Raw genomic sequence first — 23606 nt, 5'->3', positions numbered from 1 at the left:
CGCTGCCGCTTTGGTAATAGCGACAATTCGCCATTGTATCACATAGGGTGAGGTACCTTCTGCAAGCGACTGAGATGGCACTAAACGATTGAAGCTGATTTGCCACCTCTTGTTTGATCAGCGTCATAAGGGCTTGAATGTAACTTGCGATGGGACACAGCAAGAAGTAGCGTCGTACTTTTAGTACTGAAATTTGAGATGGAGAACTGCGTCAAAGATGGGAAATTCATTCTGCCAAGTGTACAAATGGCGAAAACGAGGTGTGAGTGGGGAAGTATATTGCGCCAGTGACCGTGTGGCCTAATGGATAAGGCGTCGGACTTCGGATCCGAAGATTGCAGGTTCGAATCCTGTCACGGTCGAGTTTTTCCTGTTCTGCAAAAGATGCATGCTGTTTTACTGTGTTGTTTGAGTACTCTAAAACTAGTTGGAAGTTGCTGCTGTCCGCTTCCTGGCTGCAAAACCGGCGTCTACCAGAAGCACAAGCAAGACAAGGGTGATCTGTAGCGAAGTTTTCGGCACAGTGCCGTTCAGGAGAGTTTTTGTTGGAACTACTGCATCTGATTCAGGAGCCAAGGGCTACGCCACAGGCGTCTGCGCACAGTCGAGCATGTGTGTTGAATAATGGTGCTGATAGCCACGTATCATTTCATGCAGATTTGATGCCTTTCGGAGACAATTTTTCATTGAATAGGATTGTAGCTGATTTGTGGCAGCAGGAAATAAGCTGTAGTCAAAAGAATCTTCAATAGATGGTCGCAGGTCACATCAGTATTGTATGGCTCGTAACGCGTTGCGTGCAGCCCGGCTAGCTCAGTCGGTAGAGCATGAGACTCTTAATCTCAGGGTCGTGGGTTCGAGCCCCACGCTGGGCGGCGCAAAATTTTGTGTCTACGCGGATCCAACATGCGCCCCTCTCGTGAGCCTTGCGTAATGAACGTAACGGGTTACGACGATGCCTAGCTTCGTATGAATATCAGAGGAACGGTATTTGAAGCTGAAAGTGACTCTGAAATGAAATAAATGTGTTGTTTTGCAATTTTAGTTGTACATCGATATAGTGTGAGATGTGTAGGAAAGCAGCAGCTGTGCTAACTAAATGCAAATAATGGTCGCTCATGCGGTGCGTTTCGAGCTGAAGGGCTCCGATTCACTAGTTTGTAAGAACAAAGTATCCTAAAAGTCCGCTAGGAGGCGCCTCCTTAGCTCAGTGGCAGAGCGCTGGTCTAGTAAACCAGAGGTCGTGAGTTCGATCCTCACAGGCGGCAAATGAATTTTGTAACAGCCCCTCCCACCGTGGCCCTTTCGAAAAAAGCGGTCAAGGATAAAAGAAATTATGAATGGGTGCGGTATTTAAGAAATGCTCTCGCAAATGAATAGTGTGAATGGTGCTATTAAAGTGGGCACCAGAAACTGCTGCTTTAGGCAGTCTCCGGAGAATGCCGACGTGAAATACTTAGTTCTTGTGATGTATTTTCTACCCCTGATAAAGACCCTCGCGATTGTCGTCGTCGTCGTCGTCGTCGTCGTCGTCGGCGCCGCCGCCGCTTTGGTAATAGCGACAATTCGCCATTGTATCACATAGGGTGAGGTACCTTCTGCAAGCGACTGAGATGGCACTAAACGATTGAAGCTGATTTGCCACCTCTTGTTTGATCAGCGTCATAAGGGCTTGAATGTAACTTGCGATGGGACACAGCAAGAAGTAGCGTCGTACTTTTAGTACTGAAATTTGAGATGGAGAACTGCGTCAAAGATGGGAAATTCATTCTGCCAAGTGTACAAATGGCGAAAACGTGGTGTGAGTGGGGAAGTATATTGCGCCAGTGACCGTGTGGCCTAATGGATAAGGCGTCGGACTTCGGATCCGAAGATTGCAAGTTCGAATCCTGTCACGGTCGAGTTTTTCCTGTTCTGCAAAAGATGCATGCTGTTTTACTGTGTTGTTTGAGTACTCTAAAACTAGTTGGAAGTTCCTGCTGTCCGCTTCCTGGCTGCAAAACCGGCGTCTACCAGAAGCACGATCAAGACAAGGGTGATCTGTAGCGAAGTTTTCGGCACAGTGCCGTTCAGGAGAGTTTTTGTTGGAACTACTGCATCTGATTCAGGAGCCAAGGGCTACGCCACAGGCGTCTGCGCACAGTCGAGCATGTGTGTTGAATAATGGTGCTGATAGCCACGTATCATTTCATGCAGATTTGATGCCTTTCGGAGACAATTTTTCATTGAATAGGATTGTAGCTGATTTGTGGCAGCAGGAAATAAGCTGTAGTCAAAAGAATCTTCAATAGATGGTCGCAGGTCACATCAGTATTGTATGGCTCGTAACGCGTTGCGTGCAGCCCGGCTAGCTCAGTCGGTAGAGCATGAGACTCTTAATCTCAGGGTCGTGGGTTCGAGCCCCACGCTGGGCGGCGCAAAATTTTGTGTCTACGCGGATCCAACATGCGCCCCTCTCGTGAGCCTTGCGTAATGAACGTAACGGGTTACGACGATGCCTAGCTTCGTATGAATATCAGAGGAACGGTATTTGAAGCTGAAAGTGACTCTGAAATGAAATAAATGTGTTGTTTTGCAATTTTAGTTGTACATCGATATAGTGTGAGATGTGTAGGAAAGCAGCAGCTGTGCTAACTAAATGCAAATAATGGTCGCTCATGCGGTGCGTTTCGAGCTGAAGGGCTCCGATTCACTAGTTTGTAAGAACAAAGTATCCTAAAAGTCCGCTAGGAGGCGCCTCCTTAGCTCAGTGGCAGAGCGCTGGTCTAGTAAACCAGAGGTCGTGAGTTCGATCCTCACAGGCGGCAAATGAATTTTGTAACAGCCCCTCCCACCGTGGCCCTTTCGAAAAAAGCGGTCAAGGATAAAAAAAATTATGAATGGGTGCGGTATTTAAGAAATGCTCTCGCAAATGAATAGTGTGAATGGTGCTATTAAAGTGGGCACCAGAAACTGCTGCTTTAGGCAGTCTCCGGAGAATGCCGACGTGAAATACTTAGTTCTTGTGATGTATTTTCTACCCCTGATAAAGACCCTCGCGATTGTCGTCGTCGTCGTCGTCGTCGTCGTCGTCGGCGCCGCCGCCGCTTTGGTAATAGCGACAATTCGCCATTGTATCACATAGGGTGAGGTACCTTCTGCAAGCGACTGAGATGGCACTAAACGATTGAAGCTGATTTGCCACCTCTTGTTTGATCAGCGTCATAAGGGCTTGAATGTAACTTGCGATGGGACACAGCAAGAAGTAGCGTCGTACTTTTAGTATTGAAATTTGAGATGGAGAACTGCGTCAAAGATGGGAAATTCATTCTGCCAAGTGTACAAATGGCGAAAACGTGGTGTGAGTGGGGAAGTATATTGCGCCAGTGACCGTGTGGCCTAATGGATAAGGCGTCGGACTTCGGATCCGAAGATTGCAGGTCGATTCCTGTCACGGTCGAGTTTTTCCTGTTCTGCAAAAGATGCATGCTGTTTTACTGTGTTGTTTGAGTACTCTAAAACTAGTTGGAAGTTGCTGCTGTCCGCTTCCTGGCTGCAAAACCGGCGTCTACCAGAAGCACGAGCAAGACAAGGGTGATCTGTAGCGAAGTTTTCGGCACAGTGCCGTTCAGGAGAGTTTTTGTTTGAACTACTGCATCTGATTCAGGAGCCAAGGGCTACGCCACAGGCGTCTGCGCACAGTCGAGCATGTGTGTTGAATAATGGTGCTGATAGCCACGTATCATTTCAAGCAGATTTGATGCCTTTCGGAGACAATTTTTCATTGAATAGGATTGTAGCTGATTTGTGGCAGCAGGAAATAAGCTGTAGTCAAAAGAATCTTCAATAGATGGTCGCAGGTCACATCAGTATTGTATGGCTCGTAACGCGTTGCGTGCAGCCCGGCTAGCTCAGTCGGTAGAGCATGAGACTCTTAATCTCAGGGTCGTGGGTTCGAGCCCCACGCTGGGCGGCGCAAAATTTTGTGTCTACGCGGATCCAACATGCGCCCCTCTCGTGAGCCTTGCGTAATGAACGTAACGGGTTACGACGATGCCTAGCTTCGTATGAATATCAGAGGAACGGTATTTGAAGCTGAAAGTGACTCTGAAATGAAATAAATGTGTTGTTTTGCAATTTTAGTTGTACATCGATATAGTGTGAGATGTGTAGGAAAGCAGCAGCTGTGCTAACTAAATGCAAATAATGGTCGCTCATGCGGTGCGTTTCGAGCTGAAGGGCTCCGATTCACTAGTTTGTAAGAACAAAGTATCCTAAAAGTCCGCTAGGAGGCGCCTCCTTAGCTCAGTGGCAGAGCGTTGGTCTAGTAAACCAGAGGTCGTGAGTTCGATCCTCACAGGCGGCAAATGAATTTTGTAACAGCCCCTCCCACCGTGGCCCTTACGAAAAAAGCGGTCAAGGATAAAAAAAATTATGAATGGGTGCGGTATTTAAGAAATGCTCTCGCAAATGAATAGTGTGAATGGTGCTATTAAAGTGGGCACCAGAAACTGCTGCTTTAGGCAGTCTCCGGAGAATGCCGACGTGAAATACTTAGTTCTTGTGATGTATTTTCTACCCCTGATAAAGACCCTCGCGATTGTCGTCGTCGTCGTCGTCGTCGGCGCCGCCGCCGCTTTGGTAATAGCGACAATTCGCCATTGTATCACATAGGGTGAGGTACCTTCTGCAAGCGACTGAGATGGCACTAAACGATTGAAGCTGATTTGCCACCTCTTGTTTGATCAGCGTCATAAGGGCTTGAAAGTAACTTGCGATGGGACACAGCAAGAAGTAGCGTCGTACTTTTAGTACTGAAATTTGAGATGGAGAACTGCGTCAAAGATGGGAAATTCATTCTGCCAAGTGTACAAATGGCGAAAACGAGGTGTGAGTGGGGAAGTATATTGCGCCAGTGACCGTGTGGCCTAATGGATAAGGCGTCGGACTTCGGATCCGAAGATTGCAGGTTCGAATCCTGTCACGGTCGAGTTTTTCCTGTTCTGCAAAAGATGCATGCTGTTTTACTGTGTTGTTTGAGTACTCTAAAACTAGTTGGAAGTTGCTGCTGTCCGCTTCCTGGCTGCAAAACCGGCGTCTACCAGAAGCACGAGCAAGACAAGGGTGATCTGTAGCGAAGTTTTCGGCACAGTGCCGTTCAGGAGAGTTTTTGTTGGAACTACTGCATCTGATTCAGGAGCCAAGGGCTACGCCACAGGCGTCTGCGCACAGTCGAGCATGTGTGTTGAATAATGGTGCTGATAGCCACGTATCATTTCATGCAGATTTGATGCCTTTCGGAGACAATTTTTCATTGAATAGGATTGTAGCTGATTTGTGGCAGCAGGAAATAAGCTGTAGTCAAAAGAATCTTCAATAGATGGTCGCAGGTCACATCAGTATTGTATGGCTCGTAACGCGTTGCGTGCAGCCCGGCTAGCTCAGTCGGTAGAGCATGAGACTCTTAATCTCAGGGTCGTGGGTTCGAGCCCCACGCTGGGCGGCGCAAAATTTTGTGTCTACGCGGATCCAACATGCGCCCCTCTCGTGAGCCTTGCGTAATGAACGTAACGGGTTACGACGATGCCTAGCTTCGTATGAATATCAGAGGAACGGTATTTGAAGCTGAAAGTGACTCTGAAATGAAATAAATGTGTTGTTTTGCAATTTTAGTTGTACATCGATATAGTGTGAGATGTGTAGGAAAGCAGCAGCTGTGCTAACTAAATGCAAATAATGGTCGCTCATGCGGTGCGTTTCGAGCTGAAGGGCTCCGATTCACTAGTTTGTAAGAACAAAGTATCCTAAAAGTCCGCTAGGAGGCGCCTCCTTAGCTCAGTGGCAGAGCGCTGGTCTAGTAAACCAGAGGTCGTGAGTTCGATCCTCACAGGCGGCAAATGAATTTTGTAACAGCCCCTCCCACCGTGGCCCTTTCGAAAAAAGCGGTCAAGGATAAAAAAAATTATGAATGGGTGCGGTATTTAAGAAATGCTCTCGCAAATGAATAGTGTGAATGGTGCTATTAAAGTGGGCACCAGAAACTGCTGCTTTAGGCAGTCTCCGGAGAATGCCGACGTGAAATACTTAGTTCTTGTGATGTATTTTCTACCCCTGATAAAGACCCTCGCGATTGTCGTCGTCGTCGTCGGCGCCGCCGCCGCTTTGGTAATAGCGACAATTCGCCATTGTATCACATAGGGTGAGGTACCTTCTGCAAGCGACTGAGATGGCACTAAACGATTGAAGCTGATTTGCCACCTCTTGTTTGATCAGCGTCATAAGGGCTTGAATGTAACTTGCGATGGGACACAGCAAGAAGTAGCGTCGTACTTTTAGTACTGAAATTTGAGATGGAGAACTGCGTCAAAGATGGGAAATTCATTCTGCCAAGTGTACAAATGGCGAAAACGAGGTGTGAGTGGGGAAGTATATTGCGCCAGTGACCGTGTGGCCTAATGGATAAGGCGTCGGACTTCGGATCCGAAGATTGCAGGTTCGAATCCTGTCACGGTCGAGTTTTTCCTGTTCTGCAAAAGATGCATGCTGTTTTACTGTGTTGTTTGAGTACTCTAAAACTAGTTGGAAGTTGCTGCTGTCCGCTTCCTGGCTGCAAAACCGGCGTCTACCAGAAGCACGAGCAAGACAAGGGTGATCTGTAGCGAAGTTTTCGGCACAGTGCCGTTCAGGAGAGTTTTTGTTGGAACTACTGCATCTGATTCAGGAGCCAAGGGCTACGCCACAGGCGTCTGCGCACAGTCGAGCATGTGTGTTGAATAATGGTGCTGATAGCCACGTATCATTTCATGCAGATTTGATGCCTTTCGGAGACAATTTTTCATTGAATAGGATTGTAGCTGATTTGTGGCAGCAGGAAATAAGCTGTAGTCAAAAGAATCTTCAATAGATGGTCGCAGGTCACATCAGTATTGTATGGCTCGTAACGCGTTGCGTGCAGCCCGGCTAGCTCAGTCGGTAGAGCATGAGACTCTTAATTTCAGGGTCGTGGGTTCGAGCCCCACGCTGGGCGGCGCAAAATTTTGTGTCTACGCGGATCCAACATGCGCCCCTCTCGTGAGCCTTGCGTAATGAACGTAACGAGTTACGACGATGCCTAGCTTCGTATGAATATCAGAGGAACGGTATTTGAAGCTGAAAGTGACTCTGAAATGAAATAAATGTGTTGTTTTGCAATTTTAGTTGTACATCGATATAGTGTGAGATGTGTAGGAAAGCAGCAGCTGTGCTAACTAAATGCAAATAATGGTCGCTCATGCGGTGCGTTTCGAGCTGAAGGGCTCCAATTCACTAGTTTGTAAGAACAAAGTATCCTAAAAGTCCGCTAGGAGGCGCCTCCTTAGCTCAGTGGCAGAGCGCTGGTCTAGTAAACCAGAGGTCGTGAGTTCGATCCTCACAGGCGGCAAATGAATTTTGTAACAGCCCCTCCCACCGTGGCCCTTTCGAAAAAAGCGGTCAAGGATAAAAAAAATTATGAATGGGTGCGGTATTTAAGAAATGCTCTCGCAAATGAATAGTGTGAATGGTGCTATTAAAGTGGGCACCAGAAACTGCTGCTTTAGGCAGTCTCCGGAGAATGCCGACGTGAAATACTTAGTTCTTGTGATGTATTTTCTACCCCTGATAAAGACCCTCGCGATTGTCGTCGTCGTCGGCGCCGCCGCCGCTTTGGTAATAGCGACAATTCGCCATTGTATCACATAGGGTGAGGTACCTTCTGCAAGCGACTGAGATGGCACTAAACGATTGAAGCTGATTTGCCACCTCTTGTTTGATCAGCGTCATAAGGACTTGAATGTAACTTGCGATGGGACACAGCAAGAAGTAGCGTCGTACTTTTAGTACTGAAATTTGAGATGGAGAACTGCGTCAAAGATGGGAAATTCATTCTGCCAAGTGTACAAATGGCGAAAACGTGGTGTGAGTGGGGAAGTATATTGCGCCAGTGACCGTGTGGCCTAATGGATAAGGCGTCGGACTTCGGATCCGAAGATTGCAGGTTCGAATCCTGTCACGGTCGAGTTTTTCCTGTTCTGCAAAAGATGCATGCTGTTTTACTGTGTTGTTTGAGTACTCTAAAACTAGTTGGAATTTGCTGCTGTCCGCTTCCTGGCTGCAAAACCGGCGTCTACCAGAAGCACGAGCAAGACAAGGGTGATCTGTAGCGAAGTTTTCGGCACAGTGCCGTTCAGGAGAGTTTTTGTTGGAACTACTGCATCTGATTCAGGAGCCAAGGGCTACGCCACAGGCGTCTGCGCACAGTCGAGTATGTGTGTTGAATAATGGTGCTGATAGCCACGTATCATTTCATGCAGATTTGATGCCTTTCGGAGACAATTTTTCATTGAATAGGATTGTAGCTGATTTGTGACAGCAGGAAATAAGCTGTAGTCAAAAGAATCTTCAATAGATGGTCGCAGGTCACATCAGTATTGTGTGGCTCGTAACGCGTTGCGTGCAGCCCGGCTAGCTCAGTCGGTAGAGCATGAGACTCTTAATCTCAGGGTCGTGGGTTCGAGCCCCACGCTGGGCGGCGCAAAATTTTGTGTCTACGCGGATCCAACATGCGCCCCTCTCGTGAGCCTTGCGTAATGAACGTAACGGGTTACGACGATGCCTAGCTTCGTATGAATATCAGAGGAACGGTATTTGAAGCTGAAAGTGACTCTGAAATGAAATAAATGTGTTGTTTTGCAATTTTAGTTGTACATCGATATAGTGTGAGATGTGTAGGAAAGCAGCAGCTGTGCTAACTAAATGCAAATAATGGTCGCTCATGCGGTGCGTTTCGAGCTGAAGGGCTCCGATTCACTAGTTTGTAAGAACAAAGTATCCTAAAAGTCCGCTAGGAGGCGCCTCCTTAGCTCAGTGGCAGAGCGCTGGTCTAGTAAACCAGAGGTCGTGAGTTCGATCCTCACAGGCGGCAAATGAATTTTGTAACAGCCCCTCCCACCGTGGCCCTTTCGAAAAAAGCGGTCAAGGATAAAAAAAATTATGAATGGGTGCGGTATTTAAGAAATGCTCTCGCAAATGAATAGTGTGAATGGTGCTATTAAAGTGGGCACCAGAAACTGCTGCTTTAGGCAGTCTCCGGAGAATGCCGACGTGAAATACTTAGTTCTTGTGATGTATTTTCTACCCCTGATAAAGACCCTCGCGATTGTCGTCGTCGTCGTCGGCGCCGCCGCCGCTTTGGTAATAGCGACAATTCGCCATTGTATCACATAGGGTGAGGTACCTTCTGCAAGCGACTGAGATGGCACTAAACGATTGAAGCTGATTTGCCACCTCTTGTTTGATCAGCGTCATAAGGGCTTGAATGTAACTTGCGATGGGACACAGCAAGAAGTAGCGTCGTACTTTTAGTACTGAAATTTGAGATGGAGAACTGCGTCAAAGATGGGAAATTCATTCTGCCAAGTGTACAAATGGCGAAAACGAGGTGTGAGTGGGGAAGTATATTGCGCCAGTGACCGTGTGGCCTAATGGATAAGGCGTCGGACTTCGGATCCGAAGATTGCAGGTTCGAATCCTGTCACGGTCGAGTTTTTCCTGTTCTGCAAAAGATGCATGCTGTTTTACTGTGTTGTTTGAGTACTCTAAAACTAGTTGGAAGTTGCTGCTGTCCGCTTCCTGGCTGCAAAACCGGCGTCTACCAGAAGCACGAGCAAGACAAGGGTGATCTGTAGCGAAGTTTTCGGCACAGTGCCGTTCAGGAGAGTTTTTGTTGGAACTACTGCATCTGATTCAGGAGCCAAGGGCTACGCCACAGGCGTCTGCGCACAGTCGAGCATGTGTGTTGAATAATGGTGCTGATAGCCACGTATCATTTCAAGCAGATTTGATGCCTTTCGGAGACAATTTTTCATTGAATAGGATTGTAGCTGATTTGTGGCAGCAGGAAATAAGCTGTAGTCAAAAGAATCTTCAATAGATGGTCGCAGGTCACATCAGTATTGTATGGCTCGTAACGCGTTGCGTGCAGCCCGGCTAGCTCAGTCGGTAGAGCATGAGACTCTTAATCTCAGGGTCGTGGGTTCGAGCCCCACGCTGGGCGGCGCAAAATTTTGTGTCTACGCGGATCCAACATGCGCCCCTCTCGTGAGCCTTGCGTAATGAACGTAACGGGTTACGACGATGCCTAGCTTCGTATGAATATCAGAGGAACGGTATTTGAAGCTGAAAGTGACTCTGAAATGAAATAAATGTGTTGTTTTGCAATTTTAGTTGTACATCGATATAGTGTGAGATGTGTAGGAAAGCAGCAGCTGTGCTAACTAAATGCAAATAATGGTCGCTCATGCGGTGCGTTTCGAGCTGAAGGGCTCCGATTCACTAGTTTGTAAGAACAAAGTATCCTAAAAGTCCGCTAGGAGGCGCCTCCTTAGCTCAATGGCAGAGCGCTGGTCTAGTAAACCAGAGGTCGTGAGTTCGATCCTCACAGGCGGCAAATGAATTTTGTAACAGCCCCTCCCACCGTGGCCCTTTCGAAAAAAGCGGTCAAGGATAAAAAAAATTATGAATGGGTGCGGTATTTAAGAAATGCTCTCGCAAATGAATAGTGTGAATGGTGCTATTAAAGTGGGCACCAGAAACTGCTGCTTTAGGCAGTCTCCGGAGAATGCCGACGTGAAATACTTAGTTCTTGTGATGTATTTTCTACCCCTGATAAAGACCCTCGCGATTGTCGTCGTCGTCGGCGCCGCCGCCGCTTTGGTAATAGCGACAATTCGCCATTGTATCACATAGGGTGAGGTACCTTCTGCAAGCGACTGAGATGGCACTAAACGATTGAAGCTGATTTGCCACCTCTTGTTTGATCAGCGTCATAAGGACTTGAATGTAACTTGCGATGGGACACAGCAAGAAGTAGCGTCGTACTTTTAGTACTGAAATTTGAGATGGAGAACTGCGTCAAAGATGGGAAATTCATTCTGCCAAGTGTACAAATGGCGAAAACGTGGTGTGAGTGGGGAAGTATATTGCGCCAGTGACCGTGTGGCCTAATGGATAAGGCGTCGGACTTCGGATCCGAAGATTGCAGGTTCGAATCCTGTCACGGTCGAGTTTTTCCTGTTCTGCAAAAGATGCATGCTGTTTTACTGTGTTGTTTGAGTACTCTAAAACTAGTTGGAATTTGCTGCTGTCCGCTTCCTGGCTGCAAAACCGGCGTCTACCAGAAGCACGAGCAAGACAAGGGTGATCTGTAGCGAAGTTTTCGGCACAGTGCCGTTCAGGAGAGTTTTTGTTGGAACTACTGCATCTGATTCAGGAGCCAAGGGCTACGCCACAGGCGTCTGCGCACAGTCGAGCATGTGTGTTGAATAATGGTGCTGATAGCCACGTATCATTTCATGCAGATTTGATGCCTTTCGGAGACAATTTTTCATTGAATAGGATTGTAGCTGATTTGTGACAGCAGGAAATAAGCTGTAGTCAAAAGAATCTTCAATAGATGGTCGCAGGTCACATCAGTATTGTGTGGCTCGTAACGCGTTGCGTGCAGCCCGGCTAGCTCAGTCGGTAGAGCATGAGACTCTTAATCTCAGGGTCGTGGGTTCGAGCCCCACGCTGGGCGGCGCAAAATTTTGTGTCTACGCGGATCCAACATGCGCCCCTCTCGTGAGCCTTGCGTAATGAACGTAACGGGTTACGACGATGCCTAGCTTCGTATGAATATCAGAGGAACGGTATTTGAAGCTGAAAGTGACTCTGAAATGAAATAAATGTGTTGTTTTGCAATTTTAGTTGTACATCGATATAGTGTGAGATGTGTAGGAAAGCAGCAGCTGTGCTAACTAAATGCAAATAATGGTCGCTCATGCGGTGCGTTTCGAGCTGAAGGGCTCCGATTCACTAGTTTGTAAGAACAAAGTATCCTAAAAGTCCGCTAGGAGGCGCCTCCTTAGCTCAGTGGCAGAGCGCTGGTCTAGTAAACCAGAGGTCGTGAGTTCGATCCTCACAGGCGGCAAATGAATTTTGTAACAGCCCCTCCCACCGTGGCCCTTTCGAAAAAAGCGGTCAAGGATAAAAAAAATTATGAATGGGTGCGGTATTTAAGAAATGCTCTCGCAAATGAATAGTGTGAATGGTGCTATTAAAGTGGGCACCAGAAACTGCTGCTTTAGGCAGTCTCCGGAGAATGCCGACGTGAAATACTTAGTTCTTGTGATGTATTTTCTACCCCTGATAAAGACCCTCGCGATTGTCGTCGTCGTCGTCGGCGCCGCCGCCGCTTTGGTAATAGCGACAATTCGCCATTGTATCACATAGGGTGAGGTACCTTCTGCAAGCGACTGAGATGGCACTAAACGATTGAAGCTGATTTGCCACCTCTTGTTTGATCAGCGTCATAAGGGCTTGAATGTAACTTGCGATGGGACACAGCAAGAAGTAGCGTCGTACTTTTAGTACTGAAATTTGAGATGGAGAACTGCGTCAAAGATGGGAAATTCATTCTGCCAAGTGTACAAATGGCGAAAACGAGGTGTGAGTGGGGAAGTATATTGCGCCAGTGACCGTGTGGCCTAATGGATAAGGCGTCGGACTTCGGATCCGAAGATTGCAGGTTCGAATCCTGTCACGGTCGAGTTTTTCCTGTTCTGCAAAAGATGCATGCTGTTTTACTGTGTTGTTTGAGTACTCTAAAACTAGTTGGAAGTTGCTGCTGTCCGCTTCCTGGCTGCAAAACCGGCGTCTACCAGAAGCACGAGCAAGACAAGGGTGATCTGTAGCGAAGTTTTCGGCACAGTGCCGTTCAGGAGAGTTTTTGTTGGAACTACTGCATCTGATTCAGGAGCCAAGGGCTACGCCACAGGCGTCTGCGCACAGTCGAGCATGTGTGTTGAATAATGGTGCTGATAGCCACGTATCATTTCAAGCAGATTTGATGCCTTTCGGAGACAATTTTTCATTGAATAGGATTGTAGCTGATTTGTGGCAGCAGGAAATAAGCTGTAGTCAAAAGAATCTTCAATAGATGGTCGCAGGTCACATCAGTATTGTATGGCTCGTAACGCGTTGCGTGCAGCCCGGCTAGCTCAGTCGGTAGAGCATGAGACTCTTAATCTCAGGGTCGTGGGTTCGAGCCCCACGCTGGGCGGCGCAAAATTTTGTGTCTACGCGGATCCAACATGCGCCCCTCTCGTGAGCCTTGCGTAATGAACGTAACGGGTTACGACGATGCCTAGCTTCGTATGAATATCAGAGGAACGGTATTTGAAGCTGAAAGTGACTCTGAAATGAAATAAATGTGTTGTTTTGCAATTTTAGTTGTACATCGATATAGTGTGAGATGTGTAGGAAAGCAGCAGCTGTGCTAACTAAATGCAAATAATGGTCGCTCATGCGGTGCGTTTCGAGCTGAAGGGCTCCGATTCACTAGTTTGTAAGAACAAAGTATCCTAAAAGTCCGCTAGGAGGCGCCTCCTTAGCTCAATGGCAGAGCGCTGGTCTAGTAAACCAGAGGTCGTGAGTTCGATCCTCACAGGCGGCAAATGAATTTTGTAACAGCCCCTCCCACCGTGGCCCTTTCGAAAAAAGCGGTCAAGGATAAAAAAAATTATGAATGGGTGCGGTATTTAAGAAATGCTCTCGCAAATGAATAGTGTGAATGGTGCTATTAAAGTGGGCACCAGAAACTGCTGCTTTAGGCAGTCTCCGGAGAATGCCGACGTGAAATACTTAGTTCTTGTGATGTATTTTCTACCCCTGATAAAGACCCTCGCGATTGTCGTCGTCGTCGTCGGCGCCGCCGCCGCTTTGGTAATAGCGACAATTCGCCATTGTATCACATAGGGTGAGGTACCTTCTGCAAGCGACTGAGATGGCACTAAACGATTGAAGCTGATTTGCCACCTCTTGTTTGATCAGCGTCATAAGGACTTGAATGTAACTTGCGATGGGACACAGCAAGAAGTAGCGTCGTACTTTTAGTACTGAAATTTGAGATGGAGAACTGCGTCAAAGATGGGAAATTCATTCTGCCAAGTGTACAAATGGCGAAAACGTGGTGTGAGTGGGGAAGTATATTGCGCCAGTGACCGTGTGGCCTAATGGATAAGGCGTCGGACTTCGGATCCGAAGATTGCAGGTTCGAATCCTGTCACGGTCGAGTTTTTCCTGTTCTGCAAAAGATGCATGCTGTTTTACTGTGTTGTTTGAGTACTCTAAAACTAGTTGGAATTTGCTGCTGTCCGCTTCCTGGCTGCAAAACCGGCGTCTACCAGAAGCACGAGCAAGACAAGGGTGATCTGTAGCGAAGTTTTCGGCACAGTGCCGTTCAGGAGAGTTTTTGTTGGAACTACTGCATCTGATTCAGGAGCCAAGGGCTACGCCACAGGCGTCTGCGCACAGTCGAGCATGTGTGTTGAATAATGGTGCTGATAGCCACGTATCATTTCATGCAGATTTGATGCCTTTCGGAGACAATTTTTCATTGAATAGGATTGTAGCTGATTTGTGGCAGCAGGAAATAAGCTGTAGTCAAAAGAATCTGCAATAGATGGTCGCAGGTCACATCAGTATTGTGTGGCTCGTAACGCGTTGCGTGCAGCCCGGCTAGCTCAGTCGGTAGAGCATGAGACTCTTAATCTCAGGGTCGTGGGTTCGAGCCCCACGCTGGGCGGCGCAAAATTTTGTGTCTACGCGGATCCAACATGCGCCCCTCTCGTGAGCCTTGCGTAATGAACGTAACGGGTTACGACGATGCCTAGCTTCGTATGAATATCAGAGGAACGGTATTTGAAGCTGAAAGTGACTCTGAAATGAAATAAATGTGTTGTTTTGCAATTTTAGTTGTACATCGATATAGTGTGAGATGTGTAGGAAAGCAGCAGCTGTGCTAACTAAATGCAAATAATGGTCGCTCATGCGGTGCGTTTCGAGCTGAAGGGCTCCGATTCACTAGTTTGTAAGAACAAAGTATCCTAAAAGTCCGCTAGGAGGCGCCTCCTTAGCTCAGTGGCAGAGCGCTGGTCTAGTAAACCAGAGGTCGTGAGTTCGATCCTCACAGGCGGCAAATGAATTTTGTAACAGCCCCTCCCACCGTGGCCCTTTCGAAAAAAGCGGTCAAGGATAAAAAAAATTATGAATGGGTGCGGTATTTAAGAAATGCTCTCGCAAATGAATAGTGTGAATGGTGCTATTAAAGTGGGCACCAGAAACTGCTGCTTTAGGCAGTCTCCGGAGAATGCCGACGTGAAATACTTAGTTCTTGTGATGTATTTTCTACCCCTGATAAAGACCCTCGCGATTGTCGTCGTCGTCGTCGGCGCCGCCGCCGCTTTGGTAATAGCGACAATTCGCCATTGTATCACATAGGGTGAGGTACCTTCTGCAAGCGACTGAGATGGCACTAAACGATTGAAGCTGATTTGCCACCTCTTGTTTGATCAGCGTCATAAGGGCTTGAATGTAACTTGCGATGGGACACAGCAAGAAGTAGCGTCGTACTTTTAGTACTGAAATTTGAGATGGAGAACTGCGTCAAAGATGGGAAATTCATTCTGCCAAGTGTACAAATGGCGAAAACGAGGTGTGAGTGGGGAAGTATATTGCGCCAGTGACCGTGTGGCCTAATGGATAAGGCGTCGGACTTCGGATCCGAAGATTGCAGGTTCGAATCCTGTCACGGTCGAGTTTTTCCTGTTCTGCAAAAGATGCATGCTGTTTTACTGTGTTGTTTGAGTACTCTAAAACTAGTTGGAAGTTGCTGCTGTCCGCTTCCTGGCTGCAAAACCGGCGTCTACCAGAAGCACGAGCAAGACAAGGGTGATCTGTAGCGAAGTTTTCGGCACAGTGCCGTTCAGGAGAGTTTTTGTTGGAACTACTGCATCTGATTCAGGAGCCAAGGGCTACGCCACAGGCGTCTGCGCACAGTCGAGCATGTGTGTTGAATAATGGTGCTGATAGCCACGTATCATTTCAAGCAGATTTGATGCCTTTCGGAGACAATTTTTCATTGAATAGGATTGTAGCTGATTTGTGGCAGCAGGAAATAAGCTGTAGTCAAAAGAATCTTCAATAGATGGTCGCAGGTCACATCAGTATTGTATGGCTCGTAACGCGTTGCGTGCAGCCCGGCTAGCTCAGTCGGTAGAGCATGAGACTCTTAATCTCAGGGTCGTGGGTTCGAGCCCCACGCTGGGCGGCGCAAAATTTTGTGTCTACGCGGATCCAACATGCGCCCCTCTCGTGAGCCTTGCGTAATGAACGTAACGGGTTACGACGATGCCTAGCTTCGTATGAATATCAGAGGAACGGTATTTGAAGCTGAAAGTGACTCTGAAATGAAATAAATGTGTTGTTTTGCAATTTTAGTTGTACATCGATATAGTGTGAGATGTGTAGGAAAGCAGCAGCTGTGCTAACTAAATGCAAATAATGGTCGCTCATGCGGTGCGTTTCGAGCTGAAGGGCTCCGATTCACTAGTTTGTAAGAACAAAGTATCCTAAAAGTCCGCTAGGAGGCGCCTCCTTAGTTCAGTGGCAGAGCGCTGGTCTAGTAAACCAGAGGTCGTGAGTTCGATCCTCACAGGCGGCAAATGAATTTTGTAACAGCCCCTCCCACCGTGGCCCTTTCGAAAAAAGCGGTCAAGGATAAAAAAAATTATGAATGGGTGCGGTATTTAAGAAATGCTCTCGCAAATGAATAGTGTGAATGGTGCTATTAAAGTGGGCACCAGAAACTGCTGCTTTAGGCAGTCTCCGGAGAATGCCGACGTGAAATACTTAGTTCTTGTGATGTATTTTCTACCCCTGATAAAGACCCTCGCGATTGTCGTCGACGTCGTCGGCGCCGCCGCCGCTTTGGTAATAGCGACAATTCGCCATTGTATCACATAGGGTGAGGTACCTTCTGCAAGCGACTGAGATGGCACTAAACGATTGAAGCTGATTTGCCACCTCTTGTTTGATCAGCGTCATAAGGGCTTGAATGTAACTTGCGATGGGACACAGCAAGAAGTAGCGTCGTACTTTTAGTACTGAAATTTGAGATGGAGAACTGCGTCAAAGATGGGAAATTCATTCTGCCAAGTGTACAAATGGCGAAAACGAGGTGTGAGTGGGGAAGTATATTGCGCCAGTGACCGTGTGGCCTAATGGATAAGGCGTCGGACTTCGGATCCGAAGATTGCAGGTTCGAATCCTGTCACGGTCGAGTTTTTCCTGTTCTGCAAAAGATGCATGCTGTTTTACTGTGTTGTTTGAGTACTCTAAAACTAGTTGGAATTTGCTGCTGTCCGCTTCCTGGCTGCAAAACCGGCGTCTACCAGAAGCACGAGCAAGACAAGGGTGATCTGTAGCGAAGTTTTCGGCACAGTGCCGTTCAGGAGAGTTTTTGTTGGAACTACTGCATCTGATTCAGGAGCCAAGGGCTACGCCACAGGCGTCTGCGCACAGTCGAGCATGTGTGTTGAATAATGGTGCTGATAGCCACGTATCATTTCATGCAGATTTGATGCCTTTCGGAGACAATTTTTCATTGAATAGGATTGTAGCTGATTTGTGGCAGCAGGAAATAAGCTGTAGTCAAAAGAATCTTCAATAGATGGTTGCAGGTCACATCAGTATTGTGTGGCTCGTAACGCGTTGCGTGCAGCCCGGCTAGCTCAGTCGGTAGAGCATGAGACTATTAATCTCAGGGTCGTGGGTTCGAGCCCCACGCTGGGCGGCGCAAAATTTTGTGTCTACGCGGATCCAACATGCGCCCCTCTCGTGAGCCTTGCGTAATGAACGTAACGGGTTACGACGATGCCTAGCTTCGTATGAATATCAGAGGAACGGTATTTGAAGCTGAAAGTGACTCTGAAATGAAATAAATGTGTTGTTTTGCAATTTTAGTTGTACATCGATATAGTGTGAGATGTGTAGGAAAGCAGCAGCTGTGCTAACTAAATGCAAATAATGGTCGCTCATGCGGTGCGTTTCGAGCTGAAGGGCTCCGATTCACTAGTTTGTAAGAACAAAGTATCCTAAAAGTCCGCTAGGAGGCGCCTCCTTAGCTCAGTGGCAGAGCGCTGGTCTAGTAAACCAGAGGTCGTGAGTTCGATCCTCACAGGCGGCAAATGAATTTTGTAACAGCCCCTCCCACCGTGGCCCTTTCGAAAAAAGCGGTCAAGGATAAAAAAAATTATGAATGGGTGCGGTATTTAAGAAATGCTCTCGCAAATGAATAGTGTGAATGGTGCTATTAAAGTGGGCACCAGAAACTGCTGCTTTAGGCAGTCTCCGGAGAATGCCGACGTGAAATACTTAGTTCTTGTGATGTATTTTCTACCCCTGATAAAGACCCTCGCGATTGTCGTCGTCGTCGTCGGCGCCGCCGCCGCTTTGGTAATAGCGACAATTCGCCATTGTATCACATAGGGTGAGGTACCTTCTGCAAGCGACTGAGATGGCACTAAACGATTGAAGCTGATTTGCCACCTCTTGTTTGATCAGCGTCATAAGGGCTTGAATGTAACTTGCGATGGGACACAGCAAGAAGTAGCGTCGTACTTTTAGTACTGAAATTTGAGATGGAGAACTGCGTCAAAGATGGGAAATTCATTCTGCCAAGTGTACAAATGGCGAAAACGAGGTGTGAGTGGGGAAGTATATTGCGCCAGTGACCGTGTGGCCTAATGGATAAGGCGTCGGACTTCGGATCCGAAGATTGCAGGTTCGAATCCTGTCACGGTCGAGTTTTTCCTGTTCTGCAAAAGATGCATGCTGTTTTACTGTGTTGTTTGAGTACTCTAAAACTAGTTGGAAGTTGCTGCTGTCCGCTTCCTGGCTGCAAAACCGGCGTCTACCAGAAGCACGAGCAAGACAAGGGTGATCTGTAGCGAAGTTTTCGGCACAGTGCCGTTCAGGAGAGTTTTTGTTGGAACTACTGCATCTGATTCAGGAGCCAAGGGCTACGCCACAGGCGTCTGCGCACAGTCGAGCATGTGTGTTGAATAATGGTGCTGATAGCCACGTATCATTTCATGCAGATTTGATGCCTTTCGGAGACAATTTTTCATTGAATAGGATTGTAGCTGATTTGTGGCAGCAGGAAATAAGCTGTAGTCAAAAGAATCTTCAATAGATGGTCGCAGGTCACATCAGTATTGTATGGCTCGTAACGCGTTGCGTGCAGCCCGGCTAGCTCAGTCGGTAGAGCATGAGACTCTTAATTTCAGGGTCGTGGGTTCGAGCCCCACGCTGGGCGGCGCAAAATTTTGTGTCTACGCGGATCCAACATGCGCCCCTCTCGTGAGCCTTGCGTAATGAACGTAACGGGTTACGACGATGCCTAGCATCGTATGAATATCAGAGGAACGGTATTTGAAGCTGAAAGTGACTCTGAAATGAAATAAATGTGTTGTTTTGCAATTTTAGTTGTACATCGATATAGTGTGAGATGTGTAGGAAAGCAGCAGCTGTGCTAACTAAATGCAAATAATGGTCGCTCATGCGGTGCGTTTCGAGCTGAAGGGCTCCGATTCACTAGTTTGTAAGAACAAAGTATCCTAAAAGTCCGCTAGGAGGCGCCTCCTTAGCTCAGTGGCAGAGCGCTGGTCTAGTAAACCAGAGGTCGTGAGTTCGATCCTCACAGGCGGCAAATGAATTTTGTAACAGCCCCTCCCACCGTGGCCCTTTCGAAAAAAGCGGTCAAGGATAAAAAAAATTATGAATGGGTGCGGTATTTAAGAAATGCTCTCGCAAATGAATAGTGTGAATGGTGCTATTAAAGTGGGCACCAGAAACTGCTGCTTTAGGCAGTCTCCGGAGAATGCCGACGTGAAATACTTAGTTCTTGTGATGTATTTTCTACCCCTGATAAAGACCCTCGCGATTGTCGTCGTCGTCGTCGGCGCCGCCGCCGCTTTGGTAATAGCGACAATTCGCCATTGTATCACATAGGGTGAGGTACCTTCTGCAAGCGACTGAGATGGCACTAAACGATTGAAGCTGATTTGCCACCTCTTGTTTGATCAGCGTAATAAGGGCTTGAATGTAACTTGCGATGGGACACAGCAAGAAGTAGCGTCGTACTTTTAGTACTGAAATTTGAAATGGAGAACTGCGTCAAAGATGGGAAATTCATTCTGCCAAGTGTACAAATGGCGAAAACGAGGTGTGAGTGGGGAAGTATATTGCGCCAGTGACCGTGTGGCCTAATGGATAAGGCGTCGGACTTCGGATCCGAAGATTGCAGGTTCGAATCCTGTCACGGTCGAGTTTTTCCTGTTCTGCAAAAGATGCATGCTGTTTTACTGTGTTGTTTGAGTACTCTAAAACTAGTTGGAAGTTGCTGCTGTCCGCTTCCTGGCTGCAAAACCGGCGTCTACCAGAAGCACGAGCAAGACAAGGGTGATCTGTAGCGAAGTTTTCGGCACAGTGCCGTTCAGGAGAGTTTTTGTTGGAACTACTGCATCTGATTCAGGAGCCAAGGGCTACGCCACAGGCGTCTGCGCACAGTCGAGCATGTGTGTTGAATAATGGTGCTGATAGCCACGTATCATTTCATGCAGATTTGATGCCTTTCGGAGACAATTTTTCATTGAATAGGATTGTAGCTGATTTGTGGCAGCAGGAAATAAGCTGTAGTCAAAAGAATCTTCAATAGATGGTCGCAGGTCACATCAGTATTGTATGGCTCGTAACGCGTTGCGTGCAGCCCGGCTAGCTCAGTCGGTAGAGCATGAGACTCTTAATTTCAGGGTCGTGGGTTCGAGCCCCACGCTGGGCGGCGCAAAATTTTGTGTCTACGCGGATCCAACATGCGCCCCTCTCGTGAGCCTTGCGTAATGAACGTAACGGGTTACGACGATGCCTAGCTTCGTATGAATATCAGAGGAACGGTATTTGAAGCTGAAAGTGACTCTGAAATGAAATAAATGTGTTGTTTTGCAATTTTAGTTGTACATCGATATAGTGTGAGATGTGTAGGAAAGCAGCAGCTGTGCTAACTAAATGCAAATAATGGTCGCTCATGCGGTGCGTTTCGAGCTGAAGGGCTCCGATTCACTAGTTTGTAAGAACAAAGTATCCTAAAAGTCCGCTAGGAGGCGCCTCCTTAGCTCAGTGGCAGAGCGCTGGTCTAGTAAACCAGAGGTCGTGAGTTCGATCCTCACAGGCGGCAAATGAATTTTGTAACAGCCCCTCCCACCGTGGCCCTTTCGAAAAAAGCGGTCAAGGATAAAAAAAATTATGAATGGGTGCGGTATTTAAGAAATGCTCTCGCAAATGAATAGTGTGAATGGTGCTATTAAAGTGGGCACCAGAAACTGCTGCTTTAGGCAGTCTCCGGAGAATGCCGACGTGAAATACTTAGTTCTTGTGATGTATTTTCTACCCCTGATAAAGACCCTCGCGATTGTCGTCGTCGTCGTCGGCGCCGCCGCCGCTTTGGTAATAGCGACAATTCGCCATTGTATCACATAGGGTGAGGTACCTTCTGCAAGCGACTGAGATGGCACTAAACGATTGAAGCTGATTTGCCACCTCTTGTTTGATCAGCGTCATAAGGGCTTGAATGTAACTTGCGATGGGACACAGCAAGAAGTAGCGTCGTACTTTTAGTACTGAAATTTGAGATGGAGAACTGCGTCAAAGATGGGAAATTCATTCTGCCAAGTGTACAAATGGCGAAAACGAGGTGTGAGTGGGGAAGTATATTGCGCCAGTGACCGTGTGGCCTAATGGATAAGGCGTCGGACTTCGGATCCGAAGATTGCAGGTTCGAATCCTGTCACGGTCGAGTTTTTCCTGTTCTGCAAAAGATGCATGCTGTTTTACTGTGTTGTTTGAGTACTCTAAAACTAGTTGGAAGTTGCTGCTGTCCGCTTCCTGGCTGCAAAACCGGCGTCTACCAGAAGCACGAGCAAGACAAGGGTGATCTGTAGCGAAGTTTTCGGCACAGTGCCGTTCAGGAGAGTTTTTGTTGGAACTACTGCATCTGATTCAGGAGCCAAGGGCTACGCCACAGGCGTCTGCGCACAGTCGAGCATGTGTGTTGAATAATGGTGCTGATAGCCACGTATCATTTCATGCAGATTTGATGCCTTTCGGAGACAATTTTTCATTGAATAGGATTGTAGCTGATTTGTGGCAGCAGGAAATAAGCTGTAGTCAAAAGAATCTTCAATAGATGGTCGCAGGTCACATCAGTATTGTGTGGCTCGTAACGCGTTGCGTGCAGCCCGGCTAGCTCAGTCGGTAGAGCATGAGACTCTTAATCTCAGGGTCGTGGGTTCGAGCCCCACGCTGGGCGGCGCAAAATTTTGTGTCTACGCGGATCCAACATGCGCCCCTCTCGTGAGCCTTGCGTAATGAACGTAACGGGTTACGACGATGCCTAGCTTCGTATGAATATCAGAGGAACGGTATTTGAAGCTGAAAGTGACTCTGAAATGAAATAAATGTGTTGTTTTGCAATTTTAGTTGTACATCGATATAGTGTGAGATGTGTAGGAAAGCAGCAGCTGTGCTAACTAAATGCAAATAATGGTCGCTCATGCGGTGCGTTTCGAGCTGAAGGGCTCCGATTCACTAGTTTGTAAGAACAAAGTATCCTAAAAGTCCGCTAGGAGGCGCCTCCTTAGCTCAGTGGCAGAGCGCTGGTCTAGTAAACCAGAGGTCGTGAGTTCGATCCTCACAGGCGGCAAATGAATTTTGTAACAGCCCCTCCCACCGTGGCCCTTTCGAAAAAAGCGGTCAAGGATAAAAAAAATTATGAATGGGTGCGGTATTTAAGAAATGCTCTCGCAAATGAATAGTGTGAATGGTGCTATTAAAGTGGCCCACCAGAAACTGCTGCTTTAGGCAGTCTCCGGAGAATGCCGACGTGAAATACTTAGTTCTTGTGATGTATTTTCTACCCCTGATAAAGACCCTCGCGATTGTCGTCGTCGTCGTCGGCGCCGCCGCCGCTTTGGTAATAGCGACAATTCGCCATTGTATCACATAGGGTGAGGTACCTTCTGCAAGCGACTGAGATGGCACTAAACGATTGAAGCTGATTTGCCACCTCTTGTTTGATCAGCGTCATAAGGGCTTGAATGTAACTTGCGATGGGACACAGCAAGAAGTAGCGTCGTACTTTTAGTACTGAAATTTGAGATGGAGAACTGCGTCAAAGATGGGAAATTCATTCTGCCAAGTGTACAAATGGCGAAAACGAGGTGTGAGTGGGGAAGTATATTGCGCCAGTGACCGTGTGGCCTAATGGATAAGTCGTCGGACTTCGGATCCGAAGATTGCAGGTTCGAATCCTGTCACGGTCGAGTTTTTCCTGTTCTGCAAAAGATGCATGCTGTTTTACTGTGTTGTTTGAGTACTCTAAAACTAGTTGGAAGTTGCTGCTGTCCGCTTCCTGGCTGCAAAACCGGCGTCTACCAGAAGCACGAGCAAGACAAGGGTGATCTGTAGCGAAGTTTTCGGCACAGTGCCGTTCAGGAGAGTTTTTGTTGGAACTACTGCATCTGATTCAGGAGCCAAGGGCTACGCCACAGGCGTCTGCGCACAGTCGAGCATGTGTGTTGAATAATGGTGCTGATAGCCACGTATCATTTCATGCAGATTTGATGCCTTTCGGAGACAATTTTTCATTGAATAGGATTGTAGCTGATTTGTGGCAG

The 23606-nt window shown here is 47.4% G+C and overlaps 46 non-coding genes across 46 annotated transcripts; all 46 read left to right on the top strand.

Annotated features, from left to right (window-relative positions):
- The first annotated feature begins 289 nt into the window (after positions 1-289).
- On the top strand, positions 290-362 carry Trnar-ucg (transfer RNA arginine (anticodon UCG)). The gene has a single exon. It is a non-coding gene; the product is annotated as a tRNA-Arg (tRNA).
- Positions 363-802: 440 nt separating this feature from the next.
- Positions 803-875, top strand: Trnak-cuu (transfer RNA lysine (anticodon CUU)). Its single transcript has one exon. It is a non-coding gene; the product is annotated as a tRNA-Lys (tRNA).
- Positions 876-1196: 321 nt separating this feature from the next.
- Trnat-agu (transfer RNA threonine (anticodon AGU)) lies at positions 1197-1268 on the top strand. Its single transcript has one exon. It is a non-coding gene; the product is annotated as a tRNA-Thr (tRNA).
- Positions 1269-1828: 560 nt separating this feature from the next.
- Positions 1829-1901, top strand: Trnar-ucg (transfer RNA arginine (anticodon UCG)). Its single transcript has one exon. It is a non-coding gene; the product is annotated as a tRNA-Arg (tRNA).
- A 440-nt stretch (positions 1902-2341) lies between these two features.
- Positions 2342-2414, top strand: Trnak-cuu (transfer RNA lysine (anticodon CUU)). Its single transcript has one exon. It is a non-coding gene; the product is annotated as a tRNA-Lys (tRNA).
- Positions 2415-2735: 321 nt separating this feature from the next.
- Positions 2736-2807, top strand: Trnat-agu (transfer RNA threonine (anticodon AGU)). The gene has a single exon. It is a non-coding gene; the product is annotated as a tRNA-Thr (tRNA).
- Positions 2808-3367: 560 nt separating this feature from the next.
- Trnar-ucg (transfer RNA arginine (anticodon UCG)) lies at positions 3368-3439 on the top strand. The gene has a single exon. It is a non-coding gene; the product is annotated as a tRNA-Arg (tRNA).
- Positions 3440-3879: 440 nt separating this feature from the next.
- On the top strand, positions 3880-3952 carry Trnak-cuu (transfer RNA lysine (anticodon CUU)). The gene has a single exon. It is a non-coding gene; the product is annotated as a tRNA-Lys (tRNA).
- Positions 3953-4273: 321 nt separating this feature from the next.
- Positions 4274-4345, top strand: Trnat-agu (transfer RNA threonine (anticodon AGU)). Its single transcript has one exon. It is a non-coding gene; the product is annotated as a tRNA-Thr (tRNA).
- A 551-nt stretch (positions 4346-4896) lies between these two features.
- Positions 4897-4969, top strand: Trnar-ucg (transfer RNA arginine (anticodon UCG)). The gene has a single exon. It is a non-coding gene; the product is annotated as a tRNA-Arg (tRNA).
- Positions 4970-5409: 440 nt separating this feature from the next.
- On the top strand, positions 5410-5482 carry Trnak-cuu (transfer RNA lysine (anticodon CUU)). The gene has a single exon. It is a non-coding gene; the product is annotated as a tRNA-Lys (tRNA).
- Positions 5483-5803: 321 nt separating this feature from the next.
- On the top strand, positions 5804-5875 carry Trnat-agu (transfer RNA threonine (anticodon AGU)). Its single transcript has one exon. It is a non-coding gene; the product is annotated as a tRNA-Thr (tRNA).
- A 545-nt stretch (positions 5876-6420) lies between these two features.
- Trnar-ucg (transfer RNA arginine (anticodon UCG)) lies at positions 6421-6493 on the top strand. Its single transcript has one exon. It is a non-coding gene; the product is annotated as a tRNA-Arg (tRNA).
- Positions 6494-6933: 440 nt separating this feature from the next.
- Positions 6934-7006, top strand: Trnak-cuu (transfer RNA lysine (anticodon CUU)). The gene has a single exon. It is a non-coding gene; the product is annotated as a tRNA-Lys (tRNA).
- A 321-nt stretch (positions 7007-7327) lies between these two features.
- Positions 7328-7399, top strand: Trnat-agu (transfer RNA threonine (anticodon AGU)). The gene has a single exon. It is a non-coding gene; the product is annotated as a tRNA-Thr (tRNA).
- A 542-nt stretch (positions 7400-7941) lies between these two features.
- On the top strand, positions 7942-8014 carry Trnar-ucg (transfer RNA arginine (anticodon UCG)). Its single transcript has one exon. It is a non-coding gene; the product is annotated as a tRNA-Arg (tRNA).
- A 440-nt stretch (positions 8015-8454) lies between these two features.
- Trnak-cuu (transfer RNA lysine (anticodon CUU)) lies at positions 8455-8527 on the top strand. Its single transcript has one exon. It is a non-coding gene; the product is annotated as a tRNA-Lys (tRNA).
- Positions 8528-8848: 321 nt separating this feature from the next.
- Trnat-agu (transfer RNA threonine (anticodon AGU)) lies at positions 8849-8920 on the top strand. Its single transcript has one exon. It is a non-coding gene; the product is annotated as a tRNA-Thr (tRNA).
- Positions 8921-9465: 545 nt separating this feature from the next.
- Positions 9466-9538, top strand: Trnar-ucg (transfer RNA arginine (anticodon UCG)). Its single transcript has one exon. It is a non-coding gene; the product is annotated as a tRNA-Arg (tRNA).
- Positions 9539-9978: 440 nt separating this feature from the next.
- Trnak-cuu (transfer RNA lysine (anticodon CUU)) lies at positions 9979-10051 on the top strand. Its single transcript has one exon. It is a non-coding gene; the product is annotated as a tRNA-Lys (tRNA).
- A 321-nt stretch (positions 10052-10372) lies between these two features.
- Positions 10373-10444, top strand: Trnat-agu (transfer RNA threonine (anticodon AGU)). Its single transcript has one exon. It is a non-coding gene; the product is annotated as a tRNA-Thr (tRNA).
- Positions 10445-10986: 542 nt separating this feature from the next.
- Trnar-ucg (transfer RNA arginine (anticodon UCG)) lies at positions 10987-11059 on the top strand. The gene has a single exon. It is a non-coding gene; the product is annotated as a tRNA-Arg (tRNA).
- A 440-nt stretch (positions 11060-11499) lies between these two features.
- On the top strand, positions 11500-11572 carry Trnak-cuu (transfer RNA lysine (anticodon CUU)). Its single transcript has one exon. It is a non-coding gene; the product is annotated as a tRNA-Lys (tRNA).
- Positions 11573-11893: 321 nt separating this feature from the next.
- On the top strand, positions 11894-11965 carry Trnat-agu (transfer RNA threonine (anticodon AGU)). The gene has a single exon. It is a non-coding gene; the product is annotated as a tRNA-Thr (tRNA).
- Positions 11966-12510: 545 nt separating this feature from the next.
- Trnar-ucg (transfer RNA arginine (anticodon UCG)) lies at positions 12511-12583 on the top strand. Its single transcript has one exon. It is a non-coding gene; the product is annotated as a tRNA-Arg (tRNA).
- Positions 12584-13023: 440 nt separating this feature from the next.
- On the top strand, positions 13024-13096 carry Trnak-cuu (transfer RNA lysine (anticodon CUU)). The gene has a single exon. It is a non-coding gene; the product is annotated as a tRNA-Lys (tRNA).
- A 321-nt stretch (positions 13097-13417) lies between these two features.
- Trnat-agu (transfer RNA threonine (anticodon AGU)) lies at positions 13418-13489 on the top strand. Its single transcript has one exon. It is a non-coding gene; the product is annotated as a tRNA-Thr (tRNA).
- A 545-nt stretch (positions 13490-14034) lies between these two features.
- On the top strand, positions 14035-14107 carry Trnar-ucg (transfer RNA arginine (anticodon UCG)). The gene has a single exon. It is a non-coding gene; the product is annotated as a tRNA-Arg (tRNA).
- Positions 14108-14547: 440 nt separating this feature from the next.
- Trnak-cuu (transfer RNA lysine (anticodon CUU)) lies at positions 14548-14620 on the top strand. The gene has a single exon. It is a non-coding gene; the product is annotated as a tRNA-Lys (tRNA).
- A 321-nt stretch (positions 14621-14941) lies between these two features.
- Trnat-agu (transfer RNA threonine (anticodon AGU)) lies at positions 14942-15013 on the top strand. The gene has a single exon. It is a non-coding gene; the product is annotated as a tRNA-Thr (tRNA).
- Positions 15014-15558: 545 nt separating this feature from the next.
- On the top strand, positions 15559-15631 carry Trnar-ucg (transfer RNA arginine (anticodon UCG)). Its single transcript has one exon. It is a non-coding gene; the product is annotated as a tRNA-Arg (tRNA).
- A 440-nt stretch (positions 15632-16071) lies between these two features.
- Positions 16072-16144, top strand: Trnak-cuu (transfer RNA lysine (anticodon CUU)). Its single transcript has one exon. It is a non-coding gene; the product is annotated as a tRNA-Lys (tRNA).
- A 321-nt stretch (positions 16145-16465) lies between these two features.
- Positions 16466-16537, top strand: Trnat-agu (transfer RNA threonine (anticodon AGU)). Its single transcript has one exon. It is a non-coding gene; the product is annotated as a tRNA-Thr (tRNA).
- A 545-nt stretch (positions 16538-17082) lies between these two features.
- Positions 17083-17155, top strand: Trnar-ucg (transfer RNA arginine (anticodon UCG)). The gene has a single exon. It is a non-coding gene; the product is annotated as a tRNA-Arg (tRNA).
- A 440-nt stretch (positions 17156-17595) lies between these two features.
- Trnan-auu (transfer RNA asparagine (anticodon AUU)) lies at positions 17596-17668 on the top strand. The gene has a single exon. It is a non-coding gene; the product is annotated as a tRNA-Asn (tRNA).
- A 321-nt stretch (positions 17669-17989) lies between these two features.
- On the top strand, positions 17990-18061 carry Trnat-agu (transfer RNA threonine (anticodon AGU)). Its single transcript has one exon. It is a non-coding gene; the product is annotated as a tRNA-Thr (tRNA).
- A 545-nt stretch (positions 18062-18606) lies between these two features.
- Positions 18607-18679, top strand: Trnar-ucg (transfer RNA arginine (anticodon UCG)). Its single transcript has one exon. It is a non-coding gene; the product is annotated as a tRNA-Arg (tRNA).
- Positions 18680-19119: 440 nt separating this feature from the next.
- Positions 19120-19192, top strand: Trnak-cuu (transfer RNA lysine (anticodon CUU)). Its single transcript has one exon. It is a non-coding gene; the product is annotated as a tRNA-Lys (tRNA).
- Positions 19193-19513: 321 nt separating this feature from the next.
- On the top strand, positions 19514-19585 carry Trnat-agu (transfer RNA threonine (anticodon AGU)). The gene has a single exon. It is a non-coding gene; the product is annotated as a tRNA-Thr (tRNA).
- A 545-nt stretch (positions 19586-20130) lies between these two features.
- Trnar-ucg (transfer RNA arginine (anticodon UCG)) lies at positions 20131-20203 on the top strand. Its single transcript has one exon. It is a non-coding gene; the product is annotated as a tRNA-Arg (tRNA).
- Positions 20204-20643: 440 nt separating this feature from the next.
- On the top strand, positions 20644-20716 carry Trnak-cuu (transfer RNA lysine (anticodon CUU)). The gene has a single exon. It is a non-coding gene; the product is annotated as a tRNA-Lys (tRNA).
- A 321-nt stretch (positions 20717-21037) lies between these two features.
- On the top strand, positions 21038-21109 carry Trnat-agu (transfer RNA threonine (anticodon AGU)). Its single transcript has one exon. It is a non-coding gene; the product is annotated as a tRNA-Thr (tRNA).
- Positions 21110-21654: 545 nt separating this feature from the next.
- On the top strand, positions 21655-21727 carry Trnar-ucg (transfer RNA arginine (anticodon UCG)). Its single transcript has one exon. It is a non-coding gene; the product is annotated as a tRNA-Arg (tRNA).
- Positions 21728-22167: 440 nt separating this feature from the next.
- Trnak-cuu (transfer RNA lysine (anticodon CUU)) lies at positions 22168-22240 on the top strand. Its single transcript has one exon. It is a non-coding gene; the product is annotated as a tRNA-Lys (tRNA).
- Positions 22241-22561: 321 nt separating this feature from the next.
- On the top strand, positions 22562-22633 carry Trnat-agu (transfer RNA threonine (anticodon AGU)). Its single transcript has one exon. It is a non-coding gene; the product is annotated as a tRNA-Thr (tRNA).
- A 546-nt stretch (positions 22634-23179) lies between these two features.
- Trnar-ucg (transfer RNA arginine (anticodon UCG)) lies at positions 23180-23252 on the top strand. Its single transcript has one exon. It is a non-coding gene; the product is annotated as a tRNA-Arg (tRNA).
- The last annotated feature ends 354 nt before the right edge of the window (positions 23253-23606 follow it).

The sequence above is a fragment of the Schistocerca cancellata genome, chromosome 8 (genome assembly GCF_023864275.1).
Source record: "Schistocerca cancellata isolate TAMUIC-IGC-003103 chromosome 8, iqSchCanc2.1, whole genome shotgun sequence".
Taxonomy (NCBI): domain Eukaryota; kingdom Metazoa; phylum Arthropoda; class Insecta; order Orthoptera; family Acrididae; genus Schistocerca; species Schistocerca cancellata.
This window is presented reverse-complemented; position numbering and strand designations above follow the sequence as displayed.